The sequence below is a fragment of the Mya arenaria genome, chromosome 6, assembly GCF_026914265.1.
Source record: "Mya arenaria isolate MELC-2E11 chromosome 6, ASM2691426v1".
Lineage (NCBI taxonomy): Eukaryota > Metazoa > Mollusca > Bivalvia > Myida > Myidae > Mya > Mya arenaria.
This window is the reverse complement of record NC_069127.1, coordinates 51,085,356-51,099,354: the sequence shown is the minus strand read 5'-3', so window position 1 is coordinate 51,099,354 and position 13,999 is coordinate 51,085,356. Positions and strand designations below refer to the sequence as shown.

General features: G+C 36.8%; 1 long non-coding RNA gene across 1 annotated transcript; it reads right to left on the bottom strand.

Annotated features, from left to right (window-relative positions):
- Nucleotides 1–233: 233 nt before the first annotated feature.
- On the bottom strand, nt 234–8,944 carry LOC128236568 (uncharacterized). The gene is made up of 3 exons (XR_008261384.1): nt 8,742–8,944; nt 7,011–7,559; nt 234–4,497 (listed from the first exon to the last, which is right to left on the bottom strand). It is a non-coding gene; the product is annotated as an uncharacterized LOC128236568 (long non-coding RNA).
- Nucleotides 8,945–13,999: the final 5,055 nt, after the last annotated feature.

Here is a 13,999-nt window from a genome sequence, read left to right as displayed (position 1 = left end):
TTTGGGAAATGGCAAAAGGTTTCATTTCATTTAGACAAAATCAAGAGGGAATGTGATTGACGCATATGCCCGTTTGGTTGTTTAACGCAATGCTGGATAGGTTATCATTTTACGTAATTTTGCCTCAACCAACGATAAGGAAGATAACAGCAAAACAAAGAAGATATATATTGACTGTATAATAGTAAAGATTTTGTATTTATTTACATGGATGCAATAAGAAAGAACAGTAATAAGATATCAAATTTTATTCAAGTTAAAAGACTTGCATTACAAAATGTATTAGAACTGTATTAAGTTTCCAGGGCATCCTTTCAGATCAATTTCTTTCAAACTGTGATTTCAATAGTTTTTTTAAGTAGGTCACAAATTTGTGATATGAGGAAACCGCGTTTATAAAGTAGTTTGAGAGAATGCAAGACTTATGGGTTTTGTTTAAACAAATAAGAGGTTCTATAATTGAGTTGATATTTTTATAAGTTAATACATGCCATTGATCAGAAAAAATGTATATGTATGTTATTTATACTTTTTTTCAGATTGTTTTGCTCTTTTTTTGTCTTTTATATATTTTTCATTTTTTTTTTCATTTTTCTATACTTTTCAACTTCAGCGTAACAATGTTTATTGACAGGCTGTCTAACAATCAGCGTAACAATGCTCATTAACACTCTGTCTAACAATCAGCGTAACAATGCTTATAATCACTCGGTCAAACAATCAGCGTAACAATGCTTATTATCACTCTGTCTAACAATCAGCGTAACAATGCGTATTAACACTCGGTCAAACAATCAGCGTAACAATGCTTATTATCACTCTGTCAAACAATCAGTGTAACAGTGCTTATTATCACTCTGTCTAACAATCAGCGTAACAATGCGTATTAACACTCGGTCAAACAATTAGCGTAACAATGCTTATTACCACTCTGTCGAACAATCAGCGTAACAATGCTTATTATCACTCTGTCTAACAATCAGCGTAACAATGCTTATTAACACTCTATCGAAAAATCAGCGTAACAATGCTTATTATCACTCTGTCTAACAATCAGCGTAACAATGCTTATTAACACTCTGTCGAACAATCAGCGTAACAATGCTTATTAACACGCTGTCAAACAATCCGCGTAACAATGCTTATTAACACTCTGTCAAACAATCCGCGTAACAATGCTTATTAACACTCTGTCGAACAATCAGCGTAACAATGCCTATTAACACTCTGTAGAACAATCAGCGTAACAATGCTTATTAACACTCTGTAGAACAATCAGCGTAACAATCTGTCGAACAATCAGCGTAACAATGCTTATTAACACTAACAATCAGCGTAACAATCTGTCGAACAATCAGCGTAACAATGCTTATTAACACTAACAATCAGCGTAACAATGCTCATTAACACTAACAATCAGCGTAACAATCTGTCGAACAATCAGCGTAACAATGCTTATTAACACTCTGTCAAACAATCAGTGTAACAATGCTTATTAACACGCTGTCTAACAATCAGCGTAACAATGCTTATTAACACTCTGCCAGTCAGTGTAACAGTGCTCATTAACACTCTGTCAAACAATAAGCGTAACAATGCTTATTAACACTCGGTCAAACAATCAGTGTAACAGTGCTTATTAACACTCTGTCAAACAATCAGTGTAACAATGCTTATAAACACGCTGTCAAACAATCAGCGTAACAATGCCTATTACCACTCTGTCAAACAATCAGTGTAACAGTGCTTATTAACACTCTGTCAAACAATCAGCGTAACAATGCTTATTAACACTCTGTCAAACGATCAGCGTAACAATGCCTATTACCACTCTGTCAAACAATCAGTGTAACAGTGCCTATTACCACTCTGTCAAACAATCAGTGTAACAATGCTTATTAACACTCTGTCAAACGATCAGCGTAACAATGCCTATTAACACTCTGTCAAACAATCAGCGTAACAGTGCCTATTAACACTCTGTCAAACAATCAGCGTAACAGTGCCTATTAACACTCTGTCAAACAATCAGCGTAACAATGCGTATTAACACTCTGTCAAACAATCAGCGTAACAATGCTTATTAACACTCTGTCAAACAATCAGCGTAACAATGCTTATTAACACTCTGTCAAACAATCAGCGTAACAATGCGTATTAACACTCTGTCAAACAATCAGCGTAACAATGCTTATTAACACTCTGTCGAACAATCAGCGTAACAATGCTTATTAACACTCTGTCAAACGATCAGCGTAACAATGCTTATTAACACTCTGTCAAACAATCAGTGTAACAATGCTTATTAACACTCTGTCAAACAATCAGCGTAACAATGCGTATTATCACTCTGTCAAACAATCAGCGTAACAATGCTTATTAACACTCTGTCGAACAATCAGCGTAACAATGCTTATTAACACTCTGTCAAACGATCAGCGTAACAATGCCTATTACCACTCTGTCAAACAATCAGTGTAACAGTGCCTATTACCACTCTGTCAAACAATCAGTGTAACAATGCGTATTAACACTCGGTCAAACAATTAGCGTAACAATGCTTATTACCACTCTGTCAAACAATCAGCGTAACAATGCTTATTAACACTCTGTCAAACGATCAGCGTAACAATGCCTATTACCACTCTGTCAAACAATCAGTGTAACAGTGCCTATTACCACTCTGTCAAACAATCAGTGTAACAATGCTTATTAACACTCTGTCAAACGATCAGCGTAACAATGCCTATTAACACTCTGTCAAACAATCAGCGTAACAGTGCTTATTAACACTCTCTCAAACGATCAGCGTAACAATGTCTATTAACACTCTGTCAAACAATCAGCGTAACAATGCGTATTAACACTCTGTCAAACAATCAGCGTAACAATGCTTATTAACACTCTGTCGAACAATCAGCGTAACAATGCCTTTTAACAATTTGTCAAACAATCAGCGTAACAATGCTTATTAACACTCTGTCAAACAATCAGCGTAACAATGCGTATTAATACTCTGTCAAACAATCAGCGTAACAATGCTTATTAACACTCTGTCAAACAATCAGCGTAACAATGCTTATTAACACTCTGTCAAACAATCAGCGTAACAATGCTTATTAACACTCTGTCAAACAATCAGCGTAACAATGCGTATTAACACTCTGTCAAACAATCAGCGTAACAATGCTTATTAACACTCTGTCAAACAATCAGCGTAACAATGCTTATTAACACTCTGTCAAACAATCAGCGTAACAATGCGTATTAACACTCTGTCAAACAATCAGCGCAACAATGCTTATTAACACTCTGTCAAACAATCAGCGTAACAATGCTTATTAACACTCTGTCAAACAATCAGCGTAACAATGCGTATTAACACTCTGTCAAACAATCAGCGTAACAATGCTTATTAACACTCTGTCAATCAATCAGCGTAACAATGATTATTAACACTAACAATCAGCGTAACAATGCGTATTAACACTGTTTTTAACATAAGAATAAGCGTAAGAATGCTTATTAACAAGTTGTCTAACAATCAGCATAACAATGCTTATTAACACTGTTTCTAACATAAGAATAAGCGTAAGAATGCTTATTAACAAGTTGTCTAACAATCAGCGTAACAATGCTTATTAACACTGTTTCTAACATAAGAATAAGCGTAAGAATGCTTATTAACAAGTTGTCTAACAATCCGCGTAACAATGCTTATTAACACTGTTTCTAACAATCAGAATCAGCGTAAGAATGCTTATTAACACGTTGTCGAACAATCAGCGAAACAATGCTTATTAACACTGTTTCTAACATAAGAATAAGCGTAAGAATGCTTATTAACACGCTGCCTAACAATCAGCGTAACAATGCTTGTTAAAACTGTTTCTAACATAAGAATAAGCGTAAGAATGCTTATTAACACGCTGCCTAACAATCAGCGTAACAATGCTTATTAACACTGTTTCTAACATAAGAATAAGCGTAAGAATGCTTATTAACAAGTTGTCTAACAATCAGCGTAACAATGCTTATTAACACTGTTTCTAACATAAGAATAAGCGTAAGAATGCTTATTAACAAGTTGTCTAACAAACAGCGTAACAATGCTTATTAACACTGTTTCTAACATAAGAATAAGCGTAAGAATGCTTATTAAGAAGTTGTCTAACAATCAGCGTAACAATGCTTATTAACCCTGTTTCTAACAATCAGAATCAGCGTAAGAATGCTTATTAACACGTTGTCGAACAATCAGCGAAACAATGCTTATTAACACTGTTTCTAACATAAGAATAAGCGTAAGAATGCTTATTAACACGCTGCCTAACAATCAGCGTAACAATGCTTATTAAAACTGTTTCTAACTTAAGAATAAACCTCAACGTTAGATCTACATTTCAATACCACGAATATGCATAATTCAACATTGGTCTCCATCATACTAGTAAAGGCTGCTCAAATGTCTTAGTTGTCTATTTCTCAGCTACCGACCTGAAAAAACACCGACAAAAAATATGGGAAATGTGTTTAATAGGTAGTACTAACTGCATATTTCAGACATTCTTAATTAGCACATTTTAAATATCAATGTAAAACGGATCTCAAAACACGTCTTGAAAATTGCCAAGTACACGGTGCATATCCATATCGGTACCCTCTTTGCGAAATCTACTGAAACGGTACCCTCTTTGCACATGCACCGGTTTTTCTCTGCTGAAAACAAATCGGCGATGGACAACAAGCCAGAAATGTTCATTTAACTGATGAAAGGAGGTATGTCATGTGTAAAAGAAGTATACCACAAAACACTAGAATGTTATAGCTATGAATTTTTTAGTAAGTCGCCCATTGTTCATTTACTGCAACTCTACAATAAGCTACACAATATCGATATATCTTGCCTCGCCCACCGCCTCTGCATGTTCTGCGGGCTTAAATGAACCACTGGTTTGATTTTGTACATCCCATACATATTACATGTATTCAGTTATATATCATATTCATACAAATGGCAATTAATAGTCTAAAATATGTTGTAAATTCATAAAAACACCCTACTTTCGGTTTTGCAGCGGCACGGGTTACCTCTTTGCTATTGATTTTTATAGCACAGGTACCCCCTCTCTCTCTCTTTTAAAGCGACAGTCCGCAAATCGGGCAAATTAGCCATGAAAAAAAAATAAATTCATCTATGTGTTGATAAGCATTCCTGACTGACGAATCCAAAAAAAATTTGGTTCAAATCGACCTAGAAATGAGTTTTTCGTGTCATTTTCAATATCTCTTCTTAACTATCGGCCCCCGAGAGTTAACGGTTATATAAATAGAAAAAACAGTGGGATTCCAAAGTTCTTGCGCATGCGCAGGGCGATACTATTTCCCGGTCTCTCCTCGTAAATTCCGGTCTCATCCGGTCTCATAATTCCCGGTTCATAACTTATGGCCCCCGGCAACGGATTGTGTTGCTGATGTTTATAACACGATTTTGACAATCTTATTTGTTTTTATATGTAACAAAATGGTATAAAATATATAAACATTATGTCTTAATTTATGCAATTTGTTATAGGTATACACTATTTATGCAATTCGTGTTAAAGGTGTAGAGAAAGATGCGATGCAGTACAAATGCTCATGTTTTTTGCATAAAAGATTGAGGACGGCTAGAGTATGAAGTAACTTAGAATTGCACCTTTCAAATTATGTTATGTTATGTTATTGTTCTTCCTTTTATGTTTACCCCCCCCCCCCCCCCCCCCCCCCGACATAAATTTTTTTATGCATAAATGATTACAATTGAAAAATTCCATGTTTGCATATCCGACTCATATCTGATTTACATGTAGTCAAGCATTGTTATTTTTTGTATTACTATTATCAATAGTATACTTATAACTGAATTTAATATGAAAAAACACACACACTCAATGTGTTTGTTATTCATGACATTAATTTCAGTACATGTGCATATTTCATGTTTTTATCTTTGCCTAAATTTATTTTATGTTTTATTGATATAAAATTTGAAATAAATAGTGACATAATTATCATCAAATATCTAATGTTTTAATCAACTGTAATCTTTTGTAATCCTATTACCCCCCGCGGTCATTAACACCTTTTTGATCACGCCCGATAGCTACTATAAAACAGAGACCGGGACCGGGAAATAGTATCGCCCCCAAGAGTAGTCGGAAAAACCGTAGACCTACTTTCTCTTTTGCCGTCTAAAAATAGCAACTTTCGGCAATTTTCAATTTGTTAAATCTAAGTTATTAAAGCGATTTTTTAAAAAATAATTGCGGTTCAGTCGGTCTGAAACAATGTGGAACTTATTAAAAACTTTTGAAATACGGTTACTTTTGCGGACTGTCGCTTTAAAGCATGGATACCCTCGTAGCACTGTAGGACCTTTTTATTTCCTTGTTATTTGCAGATTCCTATTTCTTCAACATTATAAACGAAACATGGCGCAGTCTACGCCGCTTACAGAACACCGCCTTCGGTCGTTTACCAGTGTTTGAATGAGAGTTTAGTTTCTTAAAACACTTCGACCAACCTTTTTACAATACGGCCGTCTGACGGAGCACTGTCAAAACATTATTTGGGAAACAGGTTTGTCGAAGTGTTTGATGAAACGAATCACCTTATCAAACTCCAGTAATAAAACGAAGGAGGGGCTCTTTAAGCGGCATAGATTGCCCTTTGTTTCATTTAAAATTGTGTAGTTAAGAAAAGTTATCTTTGATTTAAGGCTTCATTTGAAGCAAAATGTTGCCTTCCGACATAGTATACATGGCGTTACTTATCACGTGGTATACACACACTGATATCAGGAATAGAACCATCTTTTAACCTATATAAAGGATCAAAATTATAAAGTCAAACATTCTCCATTGTCTATCCTCAGATCTAATATTCAATATAATACCACCTCTTTATTTGGTTTGTCTTATAAATCAAACAAAATAAGCATAGAACTTAAATGAATACTAAAAACTTACCTCTAACACATTCTTACGGTGTTACTCGACTGGAGTTGGAAAATAAGGAGAACTACCTCCAGAACTACCACGAAAATTAAAATGATCGAAATTCGGTTTATCTTTGTGCTATGTTCACAGGGCCTGGCACTATTAATATGCCTGTTTATTTTGATATATTCAAGTTCCATTAAAGAATTATTTTCATCTATGTGTAAGGAGACATCACTGTCGCGAAACACGCGAGCAATTTGAGAAAAACAATCTATCATTTGTTTACTGGAAAGTTTACAAATCGAATTGTGTCCAATATATTGATTTCTTACTCGTTGCAACTCCTTTCTTACGCGAAAGTCAATCTTAAAAACGGCATAGTTCGACCAAAGGTATGTACAGAATGATATGTCGCTGATATCTGGTTTGCTAGAATTCGACCAAGTCCTTGGAATGGACAAATTAGCAAGATCTTCGATTGTCGGATTCTGCTCCCAAGAATTCGCATATTTCAGGTTTAATTCAATCATATGTTGCTGCAAACAGTTCTTCCACATCGAACAGCTACAACACCATCTGAAAAAATGAATACAATATAATAACGAAATAGATTGACAGATCTACATTTTAGCTCTTTCAAAGTAATTAATCTTTTGAAAGAAAAGAACAACAAAATGACATACATCAATAAATATTTGGTCATATGAGTGTGAGTTTATTTCAGAAATACTAGGCAATAAACCCATACGTACACAACCAGTAAAATACGTTTATGCATATAGCAAAGGCAGTGGCCATTAAATCACACAATACTTATTAAAAATAATTATTAAACAATCACATAGACATAGCAAACTATTAACATAGCGATAGAAATAATTAAATATCATCTGTAATAACCATCAGGGACGTAGCTAGGCCAAAAACCTTGTAAGCCCGATGGTTCTAAATGATTTCGATGAAACCCTTCCCAAAGATTTCTTTCTGAATTAGAAGCAATTAAAATACTGCAATTTGGGAGCATTCCAAGAGAAAAACAAAAGGCACAAAACATCTATTTTATACGCACATAACACAAACACACACACACACACACACACACACACACACATATATATATATATATATATATATATATATATATATATATATATATATATATATATATATATATATATATATATATATATATATATATATATATATATATATACGTGTGTGTGTGTGTGTGTTTGTAATAATTACATAAAAAGCAAGCAATACACTCAACACAAAGTTTAAATAATTAACAGACTTGCTTTTGCTTCAATAAGGTTATATACAACTTTTGAGTTGTAATTACTATTATTGCATTTTAGGGTATTTTAAATTTTGCCTACAAGACCATATGTAGCTACGCCACTGATACTAGTAGGTTTTCCTCTACCCAACAGTTTTAAATATATAGATCGATAATTGCCTATTTACATTCGTACTTCATAATCATGTTACAAATAATTGGGCCTTACCAATAGCTTCAATACAAATTTAGCGATCGTAACATTTTGCATTCATAAAATACTATCAAATTACCGAATGGTTTATCGACGATACATGTCTTTTAGAAATAAACTTATTATTCAACTGACGACTGGTCCAATGAATATATTTGTTTTCATATTATTTTAAATACCATACATATGTATAAGTTATTCTAAAAATCATTGATTTATAAAGGAATAAAACGAACGACTCTGTATTTAGATATAAACTAAATACCTTGTATATTTTGTCCCATGAACGGCTTTATCGCTGCATTTTGCCTTACACTCCGGTATTCCTTTCAACTTTAAACTTATATCTGTTTTAATATGACTCAAACCCTGCATCGTGTAAACTTTCAACTGTTTAGAAGCAAAACTTAGTCCATTTTGTGCACAAAGGTAGTTCTGGTGTTCCTCCTTACTCCAGTCGATCGTCGCCATTTTCCCCACTGAATCACGTGACTAAAATTGTATTATTGTATCATTTTCGATTACGTAATATCTATATTTAGAAAGCCAAATGCAGACTTTAAACATGTATTTGATGTCATCCACCCTGTTCATGTACGCTTTACAGGTTATTTTATTGTGTAACATACTTTTTTTCTAACTGTCCAATATTTTGAAAATAACAAGGCTTTTTTAACTACAAGATAGACAGTAGAAATATTGTTATACAATCAGATCAAAGAGTACAAAATTTAAATTAACTTGATAAGAAAAGAATGGGATGCAGGATTAGTTTTGATGGTACATGTAAACACATTTTTTTTGAAAATGAGGTTACACAAGGGCGGCCGTTGTACTGATTTAAACATTTAATTTACCCAGCAACGAGTGTAATTCAATTATATTTGTATTAGACACCTAAATGTACCGAACGCCAAATCCATATCGACCCAAATATTTGCAGAGCTTTTCAACCTATTCAATTAAACAAATAAATAAGGGACATCTTTAATCTACTTAGCGATATCGCGAAATCAAAGTAGGAATTTGTTTAAAGTTCATGTATTTTTAACTTTTGCAAAAGTTATTTGATTCAGGTATATTGAAACGGGGAGATGAAGTAAAAATGGATGAATGTCCCTCCTTCGTTACACACATCTCACCCCGCCCTTCCTGCGATACACACATCCAAGCTCAACTTTACTGCGATACATACATCCCACCCCGCCCCTCATGCATTACACATTTCCCAACCCGACCCTCCTGGCTACAGACCTATTTTCCCGACCCTAATGCGCTACACATATCGTCAAACCGCACCTTCTGTGCTAAACACATCCCGCAATTCCAGCACTACGTCTTTCCCATCGCGACACTCTCCTGGGATACACATTTTCCCCGCCCCTCCTGCGCAACACACATCCCTACCCGCCCCTCCTGCGCTTCACGTATCCCACCCAGCCGTGAGAGCCCTACCCATATCTCATTGCAACCCTCCTGCGGTCCACACATTTCACCCCATCATTCCTGCGCTACACATATCGCACACAGCCCCTCATGCGCTACACATATCCCGATCTACCCTCTGGCCTGACAAATATCCCACCCAGCCCCTCCTGCGCTACACATATACATCCAAGCCCAACCGGCTATACACACAGTTAACCCCCCCCTAATGCACTTCACATATATAACCGATCCCCTCCCGCGCAAAACGTAGCCCATTTAGCCCCTCATGCGATACAAATATCCGACAATTATAGTCCTGTGCTACACACATTCCCCCCCCCCTCTTGCGCTGAACATATCCCACCCGCCCCTCCTGTGCTACACATATTCCACCCGCCCCTTCTTTGCTATACATATCCAACCACACCCCTCCTGTGCTACACATATCCCATCCCACCCAACCTGCGTTATTTGCCACCTCTCCTGCGCTACATATATCCGTCCCGCCTATCCGACGATACACATATCCCGTCCGCACCTCCTGTGATTCACATATCCCATCCCGCCTCTCCTGTGCTACACACAATCCCAACCCGCCCCACCTGTTCTACACATTTCCCATCCCGCCTCTCTTGTGTTACACAAATCCCACCCCATCCCTCTTGCACTGAACATATTCTACCTCGCCCCTCCTGCGCTACACATTTCCTACCCTAACATTCTATGCTACATATATCTCACCACGCCCCTCCTGCGCTACACATATCCAAACATCGCCCCTACTGGCTACACATATTCCCCCGAACCTTCCTGTGCTACACATATCCCACCCGAACCCGCCTGCGCTACACATATCCTACCTGCACCTCTTGCGCTACACATATCCAGCCCTTCCTACGCTACATATATCCCATCCGCCACTCCTGCGCTACACATATCAAACCCGCCCCCCTACGCTACACATATCACACCACGTCCATCCTACCTACACATATCCCCCCGCCACTCCTACGTTACACATATCCCATCCACCCTTCATGCGCTACACATATCCCACCCGTCCCTCTGCGCTACACATATCCCACCCAAACCCTCATGCGCTACACATTTTCAACCCCCCCTCCTTCGTTACACATATCCAAACCCGCTCCTTTTTCGTTACACATATCCCATCCACCACTCCTGCTCTACACATATCCCATCCGCCCATCCTACGCTACACATATCCAATCCCCGCCATCCTGTGCTACACATATCCCACCACGCCCATCCTACGCTACATATATCCCACCCGCCCATTCTACGCTACACATATTCCAGCCAACCCCTCCTGCGCTAAACATATCTCACCCCGCCCCTCCTGCGCTACACTTATACCACCCCGCCCCTCCTACGCTACTCATATCCCACCCCGCCCCTCCTGTGCTACACATTTCCTACTCCGCCCCTCCAGTGTTTCACATAATCCCACTCCACCCCGTCTGCGCTATACATATCCCAACCCGTCCCACCTGCGCTACACATAATCCCACCCCATCCTTTCTGCGCTACACATTTCCCACCCCGCCTCTCCTGTGCTACACATAGCCCAACCCTCCCCTCCTTTGCTACACATATCCCAACCCGCCCCTCCTGTGCTACACATTTTCCATCCCGCCTCTCCTGTGCTACACATAGCCTTCCACGTCCCTTCTGCGCTACATATATCCTACCCGTACTGTCGTCAGTCAGGCAAAACCCGGACTGTATACCGTACTAGCCCAATGGCCTTGAAGAAAATTGACACCAATTCGGAAGTGCCAACTCATTGTTAGTTGCCTTATTTCTTTTTATTAACACAGGGCATGAATGAAAAAATTCGCTTCTTTCCATCTTTGAAGCTCAATGGTTTGTGGTTTTAAAAACAGGTTGAACGTGCCGGATCTACTTTATCTTTTTTTGTTTACCTTTAACCGAATTGTACTCGTACATCCGATATGTTCATTTTACCAAATACGCAGTGATTACGTTCAGCCAATTTTATAATTCTCATGAGAAACGTCACTTTTAAAACGTTGTTTATTGTTAAGTAGACAAGTGGAGCTTTCTTCCCATATGTGATGTTTGGGGTCATGAAGGACTATAAATCAAAATTATCTTGCGTGCAAATTGGTCAATTGACTATAGAATATACAACGATTTGTTAAGTGGTGTCTGACCTTGATGCTAGCTCGTGTAACAGCGGCATTCAATGTACATGTGTTATTGACGTTATTTACTTCTTTAACCTATACGCACCTTATCATTCAGATGAAATTGGCTCCTGAAATGGACGGAATGGACCAGAATGGACCTAAATTTGACGCAAAAATTAGGGTCGTTCGGGTTGATGGTAACACACATCTAACGTTCATTCGCGCATCATGATGGATAAAAACACAACAGGGAGATCCAGCCAACAGAAGCGAATCACCCATATTGTCTACAACACGATTAACTGCTACATTTGACATTCAATTTTTGTGTAATGTGAAACTACAATTTTTTACTCAGGTTCAAAAGAAACCTGATTTAAACATTATATTTTGCCATATTCACCACGGCTGAGGCATAGGCTGGAATCACCCTAACAAACCTGTCCAACGCGACAGTTATAACATTTACTTGAATCAATTATCAAACAAATATTCAGAGATGTCAAGTGGCCATTGGGTGACTTGGTTTACAGAGCACATGCTCCGTTTTCAAAGAAAACAACATAAACCCATCAGGCATAGTTGAGAATTGGCCTCAATAACTAGAATTGCACCTTGATACTTTGTTGTTGTTTTTTCTTTTGTCTAAAAACGCCCAGTTTTCGAAGAGGGCATTTCTTTTTAAAGATAAGCATGCATGTCCAAATTTGAAATACATTTTCCTTTCATCTATATCATTTAGCCTTTCTAATTGTCTGGTCAAACCAGATTCCATTTTTAGGAATGTTTTCCTTTTGATTTTAAATCATTCTGTAACAATAAGAATATTTTTTTGAGTACAGAATGTATATAATGTGATTATAATGACCAACAATCGTTCCTGTATACATATTAGACATAAATTTTGAAAAGGTAATTTTCGATTTATATACAATCTAGATTTTTTTCTTTCCTTTTAGAATGCGTTTCTTTTAGTATAAAGAGCAAGATACAAGTTAACATAATTGAATACATGTATTTGAACAAAATCAACTCTTTCCGAATACATTCACATTTACACAAACACAGGTTTCGTAACAGGTGGGGGATTGCAAGTCTTTAGCTTTACATACATGTATTTAACAAAAATAGCAAGAATAGCGGCTATCACAAGGCAACATCCGATTGTTAAGGGTATTTTTCCTTGTTCCTGGAATGAGGGTATGTCTTGTTCAGTTGGTCCTTGAAAATGCTCACGCAGATATGTAGCAGTTTGAAAATTATCCATGTGTCGAGCTGTAAAAGACGAATATAAGTTAGGTATAACTCTATATATCATAGACTTGCCTACTTGGCTTGTCTCTGTTTAAACAATTGACACATACATTATATACAAAGTGTAAAGACTTCTTCATTCGATACGAAGTGGATAGACTCTTACATTATATATTCAGATTGTATATAATCATACATTGTATACAAAACATATAGACTCCTACATTGTATGCTAACTGTATAAACCCTTACAATCTATACGAAGTGTATACACTTATACCTTATATACGAATTGAATTGACTCATACATTGTTTACGAAATGTATAGACTCCTACAATATATACGAAATGTACAGACTCCTACAATATATACGAAATGTACAGACTCCTACGTTATAAACAAAGTGTATAGACTCATATATTGTATACAAAGTGTATTGACTCATTCAGTATACATGAAGTGTATAGACTCATACATTGTATACAAAGTGTATTGACTCATTCAGTATATATGAAGTGTATAGACTCATACATTGTATACAAAGTGTATTGACTCCTACATTATATATGAAGTGTATAGACTCATACATTGTATACAAAGTGTATTGACTCCTACATTATATATGAAGTGTATAGAATCATACATTGTATACAAAGTGTATAGACT